The sequence below is a fragment of the Bos grunniens genome, chromosome 24 (assembly GCF_055505025.1).
Source record: "Bos grunniens cultivar Pamir isolate PY7600 chromosome 24, Bosgru_T2T1.0, whole genome shotgun sequence".
Taxonomy (NCBI): domain Eukaryota; kingdom Metazoa; phylum Chordata; class Mammalia; order Artiodactyla; family Bovidae; genus Bos; species Bos grunniens.
The window spans coordinates 50707126-50723589 of NC_141188.1; the positions used below are offsets into that span (position 1 = coordinate 50707126).

Consider the following 16464-nt stretch of genomic DNA (forward strand, 5'->3'; position numbering starts at 1 on the left):
CCAGGCTCCTCCGTCCATGGGATTTTCCAGGCAATTATACTGGAATGGGTTGCCATTTCCTTCACCAGGAGGTCTTCCCAACCCAGGGATTGAACCCTGGTCTCCCGCATTGCAGGCAGACTCTTTACCATCTGAGCCACCAGGGAAGTGAAATGAGGTAATCAAGGATACTCCAATATAAAAACAAAGGGAAACAAGTTTGTAGTTCTAGGACAATACTACATAGTATTTAGGTATAGACGATACATTTATTCATCGAGATTCACTAGGTGTGGTTATGTGATTATATGAAAATGATTTGTAAAGGGACAATTTGCTGTTGTTGTTGTTGTTTTGCAACACCATGGAATGTAGCCCACCAGGCTCCTCTGTTCATGGGATTTCCCAGGCAAGAATACTGGAGTGGGTTGCCATCCCCTTCTCCAGTAGATCTTTGTGACCCAGTGATTAAACCCTCATCACCAGCATTGGCAGAAAGTTCTCTACCACTGACCACCAGTTCAGTTCAGTCGCTCAGTCATGTCTGACTCTTTGTGACCCCATGAATCGCAGCACGCCAGGCCTCCTTGTCCATCACCAACTCCCAGAGTTCACTCAGATCATGTCCATCGAGTCAGTGATGCCATCCAGCCATCTCATCCTCTGTCGTCCCCTTCTCCTCCTGCCCCCGATCCTTCCCAGTATCAGAGTCTTTTCCAATGAGTCAACTCTTCGCATGAGGTGGCCAAAGTACTGGAGTTTCAGCTTTAGCATCATTCCTTCCAAAGAAATCCCAGGACTGATCTCCTGTAGAATGCACTGGTTGGATCTCCTTGCAGTCCAAGGGACTCCCACTGACCACCAGGGAAGCCCAAAAAGAAAAATTAGGGAGATCCAAAGGATGGGATGTAATTATGTTAGTCATAAATTCTCAGTTTGAGAATATCACATAATCAATTGTAAAGCAGCGCATGTAAAGTATGTACTAACTGAAGCGTCTGGTTCAAGATTGCCATCTGGTTTCCCCACTGCAACTTGTAGATTTTCATATGGCAAAAGATAACTGTTCCTTGAAAATAAAAATGCCAAGGTGCATTTTCTCACCCAGGTCATCTTACTGGTTATTCACTTAGAGTCACTGGTGCTGTTAAGAGTTAGCTTTGGGTCTTCCTTTTATAGCCTCAGTGACTTTTCTGTAAAATTTAAGTGAACTCTTTAAGTTGTATTTGATATACATATTTTCCTCCAATCTGTTTAGTTAAACATTGAAGTTCAAACTTCTGTCTGAAATTTAACATGTTTCTCCACTATGAATGTTGGCAGCAAACCACACAGCAATCATATTGGTTCCTTTGTAACAGTATTTTATTATTTGTATTTAAAAAATACAGGAGTTCCCTGGTGGCTCAGAAGGTGAAGAATCCGCCTGCAATGTGGGAGACCTGGGTTTAATCCCTGGGTTGGGAAGATACCCTGGAAGAGGACATGGCAACCCACTCCAGTGTTCTTGCCTGGAGAATCCCCATGGACAGAGGAGCCTGGTAGGCTACAGTCCATGGGGTCACAAAGAGTCGGACACAACTGAGAGACTAAACACACACACACAAAATATCCTGTGAAGCGGTTCACAAACCATAGTATAAAAAAGGTCCATGGCACAAATTTACAAACCCTTGGGAAAATACTCAAGGGAAAAAAAGGATTTCTTTTGCATGTACTGGGAAAAGTATATTTTAATTTTACTATTTTTATTTCTAAGAAATCTTAATTATTAAAGCAATTGTGTACTGCAAATAGGGGTCATCCTTAGCAATCAGTTGACTTGTTCATTTAGCCATTCAATGAATATTCATCGAACACTTATATGCCTGCCATTGTGCTAGATGTTGCTGCTGCTGCTGCTGCTGCTGCTAAGTTGCTTCAGTCATGTCCGACTCTGTGCAACCCCATAGATGGCAGCTCACCAGGCTCCCCCGTCCCTGGGATTCTCCAGGCAAGAACACTGGAGTGGGTTGCCATTTTCTTTTCTAATGCATGAAGGTGAAAAGTGAAAGTGAATTCGCTCAGTCGTGTCCGACTCTTAGCGACCCCATGGACTGTAGCCTACCAGGCTCCTCCGTCCATGGGATTTTCCAGGCAAGAGTACTGGAGTGGGGTGCCATTGCCTTCTCCAGTGCTGGATGTTATGCTCTAACAAATACTATGAGAGCCTCGGCTGCCAAGGAACCCACAGTCATAGAATGAGGGTAGGGACAGAGAGATAGGTAACTAGGAGGTGAACAGCCAGTTAGAATACAGTGTGAAATCGCTAAAGTAGGGTTAACATGCAGAGTAGGAAAGCCTCTCCTGAGTGGACAACATGGCAACTGCACCCTGAATGACCAGAAGGAGCTAGCTGGTCATGACAATACAGTAAGAGAGAAACAATTAACTATTGCCAGCAAGAAAATTCTGCTATGGGAACTGCAAGCGTTTGGATTCCTTTTGGTTGTGGGTGGGGAGAGGTAAGGGTGAGTGGCAAACCTGATCTGGAGGGAGCCTATTTATCTGTCAAGGAGTTTTGAATTTAACTTAAGGTCAACGGGCTTCCCTTGTGGCTCAGCTGGTAAAGAATCCACCTGCAGTATAGGAGACCTGGGTTTGATCCTTGAGTTGGGAAGATCCCCTGGAGAAGGGAAAGGCTACCCACTCCAGTATTCTGGCCTGGAGAATTCCATGGACTGTCTAGTCCTTGGGGTCGCAGAGTCAGACATGACTGAGCAACTTTCATCTTCAAGGTCAACGAGGGACTTCTGAAAGTGTTTAAACCTATGGGGATGGGCATGGGCAAGGTGACCTGATCAGATTCACTTTTGAAAAGATCACTCTATAGCGAGAAATTTGGGATGCCTCAGGGGCAAGGCCAGAGGCTGGCAAAAGATGGGAGTGGCTTGAACTGATGAGGTTCAGTTTAATTTTTTTTGGCAAAGAGAACGGAGAGTGGTAGATGAATTCAAGAAATTTTGGTAAAAGTCACATGATTTTGTGGTTGTAAGCTGTAAAAGTTGGTACCTTCATTAGCCTCCCTAAGTGTGCTGCCAGCCCATAGCTGAGCCTGTAACACAGTCTTCCACTTCTCTCAGTACAGGGATATCTCTGAGATATTTTGAGTTCAGTTTCAGAGCACTGTGATAGAGCAAGTCACATGGATTTTTTTGGTTTCCCAGTGCATGTAAAAGTTGCATCTTCCCCGGTGGTACAATGGACAAAAATCTGCCTGCCAATGCAGGGGACACAGGTTCAACCCCTGGTCTGGGAAGATTCCACAGGGCACAGAACAGCTGAGCCCAGGTGCCACAGCTACTGAAGCCTGTACACTCTATGGCCTGTAAGCCACAATTAATGAGCCCCTGTATTCCAACTACTGAAGCACACAAGCCTAGAGTTGGTGCTCCACAACAAGAGAAGCCACTGAAATAAGCCTGTGTACTGCAACTAGAGGAAGGCTGTGTGCAGCAATGAAGACCTAGCGTGGCCAAAACTAAATAAAGCAGTGTGTACGTGTCAAAAAAAAAAGAAGAAATAAAAAATGTTACGTCATTGAGAATTCCCTGGCGACCCAGTGGTTAGGACTCCTATCTTCCACTGCTGGGGGCCTGGGTTCCATCCCTGGTGAGAGAACTATTATCCTACAAGCTGAGTGGCTTAGCCAAAAAAGAAAAACAAAAAGTTATTTCTACATGATACTGTAATCTATTAAATGCAATAAATAACATTGCAAAGATTCCGTAGATAGAGGTCAGCAAAGAGTTGGACAAGGCTTAGCGACTAACACTTTCACTTTAAAGAAAGCTGTGAAAAACCTAGACAGTATACGAAAAAACAGAGACATCACTTTGTCAACAAAGGTCCATTTTTTCCAGTAGCCATGTGCCAATGTAAGAGTGAACCATAAAGAAGGCTGAATGGTGAAGAATTGATGCTTTCGAACTGTGGTGCTGAAGAAGACTCTTGAGAGTCCCTTGGACTGCAAGGAGATCAAACCAGTCAATTCTAAAGGAAATCAATCCTGAATATTCATTGGAAAGACTGATGCTGAAGCTGAAGCTCCAATACTTTGGCTGCCTAATGCAAAGAGCTGACTCATTAGAAAAGAACCTGATGCTGGGAAAGATTGAGGGCAGGAGGAGGAGGGGACGACAGAAGATTAGGTGCTTGGATGGCATTGTCAACTCAATGAGCATGAGTTTGAGCAAGCTATGGGAGATGGTGAAGGACAGGGAAGCCTGGCATGCTGCAGTCCATGGCGTTGCAACGAGTTGGACACAACTAAGCTACTGAAATCTATCTATCAGATCTAGGCCCTTAAATCTATTTCTCACTTCCACTGTATAATCATAAGGGATTTGATTTAGGTCATACCTGAATGGTCTAGTGGTTTTCCCTACTTTCTTCAATTTCAGTCTGAATTTGGCAATAAGGAGTTCATGATCTGAGCCACAGTCAGCTCCTGGCCTTGTTTTTGCTGACTGTATAGAGCTTCTCCATCTTTGGCTGCAAAGAATATAATCAATCTGATTTTGGTGTTGACCATCTGGTGATGTCCATGTATAGAGTCTTCTCTTGTGTTGTTGGAAGAGGGTCTTTGTTATGACCAGTGCATTTTCTTGGCAGAACTCTATTAGTCTTTGCCCTGCTTCATTCTGTATTCCAAGGCCAAATTTGCCTGTTACTCCAGGTGTTTCTTGACTTTCTACTCTTGCATTCCAGTCCCCTATAATGAAAAGGACATCTTTTTTGGGTGTTAGTTCTAAAAGGTCTTGTAGGTCTTCGTAGAACCATTCAGCTTCAGCTTCTTCAGCGTTACTGGTTGGGGCATAGACTTGGATTACTGTGATATTGAATGGTTTGCCTTGGAAACGAACAGAGATCATTCTGTCGTTTTTGAGATTGCATCCAAGTACTGCATTTCAGACTCTTTTGTTGACCATGATGGCTACTCCATTTCTTCTAAGGGATTCCTGCCCGCAGTAGTAGATATAATGGTCATTGGAGTTAAATTCACCCATTCCAGTCCATTTTAGTTTGCTGATTCCTAGAATGTCAACATTCACTCTTGCCATCTCTTGTTTGACCACTTCCAGTTTGCCTTGATTCATGGACCTGACATTCCACATTCCTATGCAAATTGCTCTTTACAGTATTGGACCTTGCTTCTATCACCAGTCACATCCACAGCTGGGTATTCTTTTTGCTTTGACTTCACCCCTTCATTCTTTCTCGGGTTATTTCTCCACTGATGTCCAGGAGCATATTGGGCACCTACTGACCTGGGGAGTTTCTCTTTCAGTATCCTATCATTTTGCCTTTTCATACTGTTCATGGGGTTCTCAAGGCAAGAATACTGAAGTGGTTTGCCACTCCCTTCTCCAGTGGACCACGTGCCTGATGAACTATGGAATGAGGTTCGTGACATTGTACAGGAGACAGGGATCAAGACCATCCCCATGGAAAAGAAATGCAAAAAAGCAAAATGGCTATCTGGGGAGGCCTTACAAATAGCTGTGAAAAGAAAAGAAGCAAAAAGCAAAGGAGAAAAGGAAAGATATAAGCATCTGAATGCAGAGTTCCAAAGAATAGCAAGAAGAGATAAGAAAGCCTTCTTCAGCGATCAATGCAAAGAAATAGAGGAAAACAACAGAATGGGAAAGACTAGAGATCTCTTCAAGAAAATTAGAGATACCAAGGGAATATTTTATGCAAAGATGGGCTCGATAAAGGACAGAAATTGTATGGACCTAACAGAAGCAGAAGATATTAAGAAGAGATGGCAAGAATACACAGAAGAACTGTACAAAAAAGATCTTCACGACCCAGATAATCACGATGGTGTGATCACTGACCTAGAGCCAGACATTCTGGAATGTGAAGTCAAGTGGGCCTTAGAAAGCATCACTACGAACAAAGCTAGTGGAGGTGATGGAATTCCAGTTGAGCTATTCCAAATCCTGAAAGATGATGCCGTGAAAGTGCTGCACTTAATATGCCAGCAAATTTGGAAAACTCAGCAGTGGCCACAGGACTGGAAAAGGTCAGTTTTCATTCCAATCCCAAAGAAAGGCAATGCCAAAGAATGCTCAAACTACCTCACAATTGCATTCATCTCACACGCTAGTAAAGTAATGCTTAAAATTCTCCAAGCCAGGCTTCAGCAATATGTGAACCATGAACTTCCTGATGTTCAAACTGGTTTTAGAAAAGGCAGAGGAACCAGAGATCAAATTGCCAACATTCGCTGGATCATCGAAAAAGCAAGAGAGTTCCAGAAAAACATCTATTTCTGCTTTATTGACTATGGCAAAGCCTTTGACTGTGTGGATCACAATAAACTGTGGAAAATTCTGAAAGAGATGGGAATACCAGACCACCTGACGTGCCTCTTGAGAAATTTGTATGCAGGTCAGGAAGCAATAGTTAGAACTGGACATGGAACAACAGACTGGTTCCCAATAGGAAAAGGAGTATGTCAAGGCTGTATATTGTCACCCTGCTTATTTAACTTACATGCAGAGTACATCATGAGAAACGCTGGACTGGAAGAAACACAAGCTGGAATCAAGATTGCCGGGAGAGATATCAATAACCTCAGATATGCAGATGACACCACCCTTATGGCAGAAAGTGAAGAGGAACTGAAAAGCCTTTTGATGAAAGTGAAAGTGGAGAGTGAAAAAGTTGGCTTAAAGCTCAATATTCAGAAAATGAAGATCATGGCATCTGGTCCCATCATTTCATGGGAAATAGTTGGGGAAACAGTGTCAGACTTTATTTTTTTTTTTTGGGGGGGGGGAGCTCCAAAATCACTACAGATGGTGACTGCAGCCATGAAATTAAAAGACGCTTACTCCTTGGAAGAAAAGTTATGACCAACCTAGATAGCATATTCAAAAGCAGAGACATTACTTTGCCAACAAAGGTCCGTCTAGTCAAGGCTATGGTTTTTCCTGTGGTCATGTATGGATGTTAGAGTTGGACTGTGAAGAAAGCTGAGCCCCGAAGAATTGATGCTTTTGAACTGTGGTGTTGGAGAAGACTCCTGAGAGTCCCTTGGACTGCAAGGAGATCCAACCAGTCCATTCTGAAGGAGATCAGCCCTGGGATTTCTTTGGAAGGAATGATGCTAAAGCTGAAACTCCAGTACTTTGGCCACCTCATGCGAAGAGCTAACTCATTGGAAAAGACTCATTGGGGGCAGGAGGAGAAGGGGATGACAGAGGATGAGATGGCTGGATGGCATCACTGACTCGATGGACATGAGTCTGGGTGAACTCCAGGAGTTGGTGATGGACAGGGAGGCCTGGCATGCTGCGATTCATGGGGTCGCATAGAGTCGGACACGACTGAACCACTGAACTGAACTGACTGAACTGAAAGCTACTGAACAATAACACCACCTCAGCTCACTATGGCTAGCCTGGCTTCTCCATCCTGCCTCTGGACCGTCCATCTCTCCTTTTTTTGGAGGGGGGCTGTGCCAGGTCTTATTTGTGGCATGAAGGAGCTTTCATTGCAGCATTTGGGGGTCTAGTTCCCTGACCAGGGATCAAACCCAGGCCTCCTGTATTGGGAGCATGGAATCTTAGCCACTGGACTGCCAGGGAAGTTCCGAGGACCGTCCATCTCTTGATTGGCTGCCAAGCTTCCCTCCAGCTGTTAGTGTTCTCTGTGCCCAGGTCACAGTCTCCCTTTCTCAGCCCACTGCTGCTGCATTCATCAAGGTGAACCTAGTGAAAGCAAGGTCGAGGACGACTCTTCTTGCTCTGACACCAGGTGGATTGGTAAGGCCAGAAACCTCAGATTAGAGTCTGGAAAATTCTGCAAAATACCAGAAAAGCTGTAGCAGATGAGGTAATATGAGTTTGGTAAGGGTGAAGAAGGTGGGAGTGAAACTGAGTGGGGGCCTGTGGGACTCCCAGGCTCGGAGGCCTTTCTGTCCCCATCTCTCATGGGCAAGACTCCAGCCTCCATGACCTTCCCTGAGTTCCAAAGGGTGGATCCCAACTGTTGCTATTCAAGAAGCAGCAGCTAGGATACCACCTGAGGCAAGATTAAAGAGACTCAGAGAAATTCATCAAGATTAAGAGATTAAGGGACTGCAAGCCTGGCTCACACCCTAATCTTGTCAGAGACCCCATCTTTGAGCCACTGTTATAAAATACTTCATCAAATCCTCTGGAATTGAGACACCTAGTTTTTCTAGGCAGGAGCTCAGTGTGTTCCTGTTTGCCTGGCAAAGAAATAATTTTCTGGTGTTGTCCTGCTCTTTTGCGACCTTGTGGACTGAAGCCTGCCAGGCTCTTCTGTCTATGGGATTTCCCAGGCAAGAGCACTGGAGTGGCTTGCCATTTCCTTCTCCAGGGGATCTTCCTGACCCAGGGATCGAACCCTCATCTCCCGCATTGGCAGGCAGATTTTTTTACCATACCACGGAGCCACCCTGATTTGACTTGGCTCTGGTGTACAGAGAGGCCACACTTGGGTAACAGGAATGGAACAGCAAATGCCTCTGGACTCCTCAAACACGATTGAAACACGGCTCCCCGAGACCTTCTTCCAGTTGTCACACGAGTGTATGTTCCTCGGTTCTTTGTCTCGTCACAACAAAGATTTGGAGCAACGGACATAAAAGCCCTCGGCACGTCACAGCTCTCGGGTCTTGGACAAACCGTGCTACAGTTTTTAGGCAAATCAGTGTTACAGCTCCATTTTATTTAGAAGATAGCAGGAGAGAGAGGGTGAGAGAGAGAGAGAAAGAAAAGAGCGCATGAATGCGGGAGAGAGAGTCCAAGAGAAAGCGCTTTGGCTCCTCCTTTTATATGTTTTTTCCTCCACCTGGGCCTGCCCTATGCAAATTGGGCTTAGCCAGGAGTGCTGTTTGTTCTGTTTGTTCTGCCTGAAGTCTTCACTCTGGTCCTCGGACCTTCCTTGTCTTTTAGCCACCGCCATTTTGGACTCCTTTTCCCTATTCTACCTACCTAACATTCCCCCCTCAAGAGATGGGAGGCCCAATTCTTTGGGAATAGGGGCGTCAAGGTCTTTCTGGCTACTTCCTGCTGAACTGGGGTGGCGAGGGGTATTGGGCCTCCCCCTCTTGCTAGTCTCAATCCTCAAGTCCTTATAGCAGTGTCCAAGGATGTGTGGTATTTTCCGTGGTCAGCTGTAGTTTTATATCTTTGTTGAACTGGCACTGCATGTTGTAGCTGGTTGACCTGGGCAGAGACAAAACAGGTTAGACAATTGACAGTACATGGAATAATCATAGGCATCATCAATATAGCATAACAAGGACTAGTAGGGACATTGGTCAATTTTAAATTCACATCGCCAGGATAGCTCAAGTCCCTTCTTGTTCAGGGATCAGAAGATCTATCTCCTGTCTGTTTTGGAGAACAGTCTCTGTCAAGCTGTGTTGGCTCCTTAGAGTTATCCTGAGAAATCTTATCCCCAGAAACCAGATTTTGGGGGTGTTCATTAGAATGGCACTCATTGGTAGTTCTGAATAGGTATCTGAGATCTCCCAGGGGCTCACAGGTGTATTGAGTGTCTTCTTCTGTTTTCTTCCATGGCTTGACTCGTGAGTAGTGAATCCAGGAGTCATGTCCTGGTACCTTGACTGCTGTGGGGGTAGAAAGTATTACAGGGTAGGGGCCCTTCCATGTGGGCTGGAGTTGAGCCTTTGGGGACCCATCTTTCCAGACTTTAATTAGGACTTGAGTCCCTGGAGCATATAGTGGTGACTCTTTAGAATCTTTTGGGTCCTGGTTCATACCCCACAAGTGTCTATCCTGTTGGAATTGCCCAATGGCCACGGTATAAGACTGGAGGGTCTGAACCTCTGAATCTAGGAAGAGGTCATTGACATAAACAAAAGGTCTCCCATATAGCATCTCATAAGGACTAAGACCAACCTGTTCCTTAGGGGCAATGCGGGTGTGGAGGAGAGCTATTGGTAAAGCCTCCTTCCATCCCAGGGAGGTCTCCTGGGTTATCATTTTTATTGCTGATTTTAAGAATTGATTGGCTCGTTCTGCTTTTCCTGAAGATTGAGGCCTCCAGGCACAATGGAGATAATAAGTAATGCCCAATGCTTTCGAGACCCCTTGGGTGACCTTAGAAGTAAATGATGTCCCATTGTCACTTTGTAATGACCTGGGCAGACCAAATCTTGGAATGATTTCATGGAGCAGTTTTTTTATCACCTCCTCAGCCTTCTCGGTCTGGGTGGGAAAGCCTTCAATCCATCCTGTGAATGTATCTATCATAACTAATAGGTATTTATACCTTTGAGAAACTGGCATCTGGGTAAAGTCCATCTGCCAGTCCTCTCCTGGTTAGGCCCCACGTCGTTGGACGGGCTGGGCCAGCTGGGGTCTTTGAGCTCCTTGAGGGTTGTTAAATTGGCAAGTGGAACAAGAGGAGACCACCTGTCTTATTATAGTTGTTTGGAGGCCTGTTCCTCTGAAGGACCTTCCTAGTAATCTTTGGAGGGCCTTTGCTCCTAAATGAGTAATGGCATGTAAGGAGTTAACCAACTTCCATTGGAGGTTTCCAGGCAGAAAAAGGAGTCCCTCCTTTTGGAACCACCCCATATGATCTTCTTGAAAGCCCTCACTCTTAGCTTTAAGAATCTCACTTTCAGTATATGAAGGAGTTTCTGGCAAATTAGTCTGTGGAACTAAGGTGGCAATCCCTATTAGGTCATGGTTCTGTAATGCTGCTCTCCTAGCTGCCTGATCAGCTGCTTGGTTCCCTCGTGCCACTTCCGTGTTCCCTTTTTGGTGTCCTTTACAGTGGGAGACTGAAACCTCAATGGGCAGATGGACTGCCTCCAAGAGCTGAAGAATCTGATCACCATATTTGATTGGGGACCCTCGGGTGGTCAAGTGGCCCCTTTCTTTCCAAACAGCCGCATGTGCATGTAGCAACAGAAAGGCATACTTGGAGTCAGTGTAAATGGCTATTCTTTTTCCTTTTCCCAGCTCTAAAGCTTGAGTCAGGGCTATGAGTTCAGCTAATTGGGCTGAAGTACCTGGTGGCAGAGGCTTAGCCTCTATGGTCTCAAAATTGGAGACTACTGCATACCCGGCTCTTCTTTTTCCATCCAAGACAAAGCTGCTTCCATCAGTGTACCAGATTTCCTCAGGATTGGTCAGAGGATCTTCTGACAATCCCTCTCGGGGTTTTGTCCAGTGGTCCAAGGTTTCTAGACAGGAGTGAAATGGGAGAGAGCCCTCGGGGGTAGGTAGGAGGGTGGCTGGGTTAAGAACCTCACAAGGGGATATAGTGAGGCCTGGATTTTCCATCAGCATTACTTGATATCTGAGGATTCTTTGATCAGACATCCATAAATTGCCTCTCCCATTTAGGAGTTGTTTTACTTGGTGGTTGGTAAAAATAGTTAGTTTGCTCCCAAAGGAGAGTTTTAAAGCATCTTCTATCATGATTGCAATAGCTGCAAGATTTCGAAGGCAGGGGGGCCAACCTCAGGAAGTTGGATCGAGCCTCTTGGATAAGTAAGCTACAGGCTGGGGCTCAGATCCCAACCTTTGAGTTAACACTCCCAAGGCTATTCCCTCTCTTTCATGGACATAAAGTTGGAATGCTTTTTCTGGGTCTGGTAACCTCAAGGCAGGTGCCTGAGTTAAGGCCTGTTTTAGTGTAGCCTCTGCCTCCTTTTGAGGAGTTCCCCACATCAGTGGGATTGAATCATCTCGTCCCTTTAAGCTTTCATATAAGGGCTGGGCAATTAGACCATAATTGGGTATCCAGATTCTACAATAACCATTTAGCCCCAGGAAAGCTTGCAATCGTTTTTGAGTCGTGGGGGAGGGCAACTGGAGAATTCCTTGTACCCGATCAGAGGATAGTCTCCTGGACCAGTGTGTATTCTGAACTCCCAGGTAAGTGACCTTTGTCTCAACCATCTGTGCCTTAGCATGGGAGACTTTATATCCCCTTTCTGCCAAGAAGTTTAGAACCTGAATTGCATGTTGTTGGGCACTTTTCTCATCTGGAGAGCAGATTAGTAGGTCATCTACGTATTGTAATATTTTCCCATTAGGTCCCAGGTCCAGATCTCGGAGATCCTGGCTAAGAGCTTGTCCAAACAAGTGGGGGCTATCTCTGAACCCCTGAGGTAATACTGTCCGAGTCATCTGTTGGTGTTTTTCTCCTGGGGCCTCCCACTCAAAGGCAAAGAGGTATTGGGATTCTTTAGCCAGTGGTATGCAAAAAAATGCATCTTTGAGATCCATGACTGTAAACCATTTGGCACTGGGTGGGATTTCTCCCAAGATTACATAGGGATTGGGTACTGCGGGATGGAGGGGGACTACAGCTTCATTTATGATCCGGAGATCTTGAACCATTCACCGGGTTCTGTACCTTTTTCTTTACTGAGAGGATTGGGGTGTTACATGGCGAACTGGTAGGGACCAATAGCCCACAAGCAAGGAATTTATTTATTAAAGGCTGTAGTCCCTCCCGAGCCTCTCTTTTGAGAGGATATTGTATCTGGTTAGGAAACCGAGTGGGATCTCGGAGGACAATGATGACCGGTTCAGCTTGGTGGGCTCGTCCAGGAATCCCCTGGTCCCACACCTGGGGGTTAATTTTGTCTTCCCAAAGTTTTTGGTCCCTCTCTATTGAAGGTGTAATGGGTTCTTCAGTAGTGACCAGGAGCTGTAGAGCTCTAGGGGCTGAAAAACTTCCCATCATAGGGTGGTCCCCAGTTCACTGAGTATATCTCTTCCCAATAAGGGGGTAGGACACTCAGGGACCACCAGAAACTGGTGGGAAAATATTTGTCCATCCCAGCAACAAAGAAGTGCTCGGGTGAATCTTTTAGTAGTTGCTTTTCCTGTGGCACCCAAAATGGTACAGGTTTGGGAGGAGAAGGCTCTGGAGTAGGAGATCAAGACAGAGTAGGTAGCCCCTGTGTCAACCAAGAAATTCTCGGACCTACCTGCCACATCCAGTTGAACCCTTGGCTCCAGCCCCGTGATGGTTATCTGTGACAGGTGGGCTGGCTGGAGTGGGCCACTTCAGTCCTCTTGAACCATCGAGGGTAGGCTTGGCGCTTGACCTTGAGGCTCTTGGGTCCTGAGGGCAGAGTGCCACCCAATGTCCCAGTTGATGGCATTTGTGGCAAGCCCTTCTAGGAGACTTGTCACAGTTTGGATACTCTTTGGCCCAAAGCCCCGCCTGTCTACAGATCAGGCAGCTGTCTCATGCCTTGTCCCTCAAGGACTCGGGGTTTGCCATAGGGCTTCTCTGGAGGGCGGCCAGCATCTGGGCATGCCTTGTCTCTTTCTTTCTCTCCTTCTCCTGGGCCTTGGCCTCCTTCTCCTGTTCTCTGTTATAAAAGGTATTGGTGGCTGTCTGGACCATCTCATCTAAAGAGGCAGCAGGGTCCTGCTGTTGTAGTTGCGGTAACTTAATTCTGATATCTGATGCACATTGGGACAGGAATTTGTCCTTTAAAATCACCCTTCCCTCATAAGAGTCTAAGTCCAGGTTGGTAAACTTTTGGAGTGCCTCTTTTAGCCTCTCCAGAAAGGCAATGGGATTCTCATTGGGCTCCTGAGTTATTGCTGAGACTGGGCACAGTCCCACAAGTAATAGGCTTCTTTATGTTTCCATGGGTGGACTTCCTTAGGGGTGAGTCTTTCTGAAGCTTATCCTACCCAGAACTGTTGCAACCTGAGAGCCAGGCCTCCCTGGGTCAGGGTGCAGATCCCCAGGCAGACTGAGGCGTGACAGCCTCCTAGAGATCGAATTCCCGGGAAGGTCGAGGCGTGACGACCTCCTGGGACTCGTGGGACTAGAGGATCCTCGAACAGGTTGAGGCGTGACAACCTTTTGAAGACCGATCCCTAGGCAGATCAAGGCGTGATGACCTCCTGGGACCCCCCAGACTGGAGTTTGGGGCGTCCCCAAGATCTCCAGTGTGACCAGTGCTGGGTAGAATTAAGAGATTTGACGGGAATAGATATGATGTAAGTTCATCCTACCCAGAACTGTTGCAACCTGAGAGCCAGGCCTCTCTGGGTCAGGGTGCAGATCCCCAGGCAGACTGAGGCGTGACAGCCTCCTAGAGATCGAATCCCCGGGCAGGTCGAGGCGTGACGACCTCCTGGGACCCGTGGGACTAGAGGATCCTCGAACAGGTTGAGGCGTGACAACCTTTCGAAGACCGATCCTTAGGCAGGTCAAGGCGTGATGACCTCCTGGGACCCCCCAGACTGGAGTTTGGGGCGTCCCCAAGATCTCCAGTGTGACCAGTATTGGGTAGGATTAGGGGGTTGGATATTATAGAGTATTTCCCTCCCAAGGCCAGCTATTTTCTGGTTGTCTCTTCAGAAGATTGTAGAGGCAACCTTGTGGGTCTGGATGGGGCTTAGGAAAAGAGCATGAAACAGGAGGGAAGGGGGCAGAGCACAACCTTTGAAAGAATGACATAGCACAAGGGTATAATGTAAACCAATTAAAATCAATTGGGTCCAAGATGACAAGTCAACTTCAAGTAAACCTTAATCCCCAATCTATAAGCCAACAGACACACCCAGAGGTGGCAGGACAGCTCCAAGGCACAAGGTCAGAAGAGGGAGGAGTGGGTGGTTCCCCAATGGCTGGGATGATCCTCTCACTCATTAGCATATGAATTCCATCCCCTCACAAAACCTAGCCAGGCCTAATACCAAGGCTGCAGCCAATGGTTCACACCCTGAAGGGTGGCTTCTCTCTGGATCCTAACAAATCTACCTCTTATCGCTTTGTCTCTCAATGAATGTTTGCAATGAGACATCAGAGCCTGAGTTTCATTAGTTTTGGCAGGGCTTGAGTCCCAGGAGCGAGCTGAAGGACAGGAGGAAAAAGCAGTGGGAAAAACATGCCAAGGAATCCCCTTCATAGCCTGCCGGAAAATTTGCTAAATATCTGACCGGTGCTCACAGTTCCATTGGTCTGATCTTTGGCACAGAGAAGAGAAAGGACAGAAGAACCCCCACCAGCTTGTGTAACAGCTACTGGGGCTCAGCAGATAGCGCTTTTGGGACATGCTGAGGAGTAGCCTTTCCAGGGTCCCTCAGTTGTGCCCCTTGCCACCCGCCTGTCTCGGGAGGTTCGAGGAAACAAGAAACAAGAGATTGTAAAGGTCCCTCCAGCCATAGGAGCGAAGACCTCTTACCTTAACGGGAGGTCTTCTGGAATCTGAGACTGGGCCGCGTGAGCTTCCTGCTGAGTTCGTTTTTCGCTGTCCCGGTTTCCAGCATGATGGGCCTTCCCCTGCGCTTCTAGGGCCTTCCCCTTCCACCTTCCGCTTCTAGCACGGGAGCTTTGCTGAGTTGGGCTCCTGCTGTGCTTGGCCTCTTCCACGCAGAGGTTGTTTCAGCCAGGTTATATCCGAGTCACGGCACCATAGATGTCAAAAGAGGGAGGAGTGGGTAGGATTAGGGATTGGATATTATAGAGTATTTCCCTCCCAAGGCCAACTATTTTCTGGTTGTCTCTCCAGAAGATTGTAGAGCCAGTCTTGTGGGTCTGGATGTAGATGTCACGCAAGTGTATGTTCCTCGGTTCTTTGTCTCGTCACAACAAAGATTTGGAGCGACGGACATTAAAGCCCTCGGCGAGTCACGGCTCTCAGGTCTTGGACAAACTGTGCTACAGCTCTTAGGCAAATCAGTGTTACAGCTCCATTTTATTTAGAAGATAGCAGGAGAGAGAGAGGGTGAGAGAGAGAGAGAGAAAGAAAGAAAAGAGCCTGTGCACGCACACGGGAGAGAGAGTCGGAGAGAAAGTGCTTTGGCTCCTCCTTTTATGTTTTTTCCTCCACCTGGGCCTGCCCTATGCAAATTGGGCTTAGCCAGGAGAGCTGTTTGTTCTGTTTGTTCTGCCTGAAGTCTTCACTCTGGTCCTCGGACCTTCCTTGTCTTTTAGCCACCGCCATTTTGGACTCCTTTTCCCTATTCTACCTACCTAACACAGTGAATTCTCTTTGATGGCGACCACTGGGGCTTCAATTGCTGTGTAGATCTCCAGGGAGCAGCAGGCAACAACAAACCCTCAGCCTCTCAAAGTCAGAGCCGTTCTCCTCGCTGACCTGACAAACACAGATGTCAAGTGGGCCCTGCAGGAGTCTGACAGTTTGTCCAAACAACTGTTTTCAGTTGAGGCTGTCAATGTCTTAGGAGAAGATTCATCTGCCTGGCTGTTCAATCAGCTGGCCAGTATAAATTAGTCCGACCATCTTCTCAGAAAAGAATGCCTTTGGGGATTTTCAGACGAGTAACTATTCAATATTCTGTCTTGTAGAATTACCATCCCACCTCCCCTGCCCCGTAGAATAATATTCAAACAGTTGGTTCCAGGGATCCGGGAGAGCCAGGGGAAGAAAGTCTTAATCCCTTAGCAGGATTTGCTTGGCTCACCCCAGCCTGAGCCTTC

General features: G+C 46.7%; 1 long non-coding RNA gene across 7 annotated transcripts; it reads right to left on the reverse strand.

Annotated features, from left to right (window-relative positions):
• Positions 1-8191: 8191 nt before the first annotated feature.
• LOC147346257 (uncharacterized) lies at positions 8192-16248 on the reverse strand. 7 transcript variants are annotated; one of them, XR_015154047.1, is made up of 4 exons: positions 15206-16248; positions 12983-13119; positions 11101-11249; positions 8192-9227 (listed from the first exon to the last, which is right to left on the reverse strand). It is a non-coding gene; the product is annotated as an uncharacterized LOC147346257 (long non-coding RNA). The 7 variants fall into 7 exon arrangements; XR_015154048.1 differs by having other exon boundaries at positions 8193-9227; positions 11101-11221; positions 15206-16226; XR_015154042.1 differs by having other exon boundaries at positions 8194-9227; positions 11048-11249; positions 15206-16207.
• Positions 16249-16464: the final 216 nt, after the last annotated feature.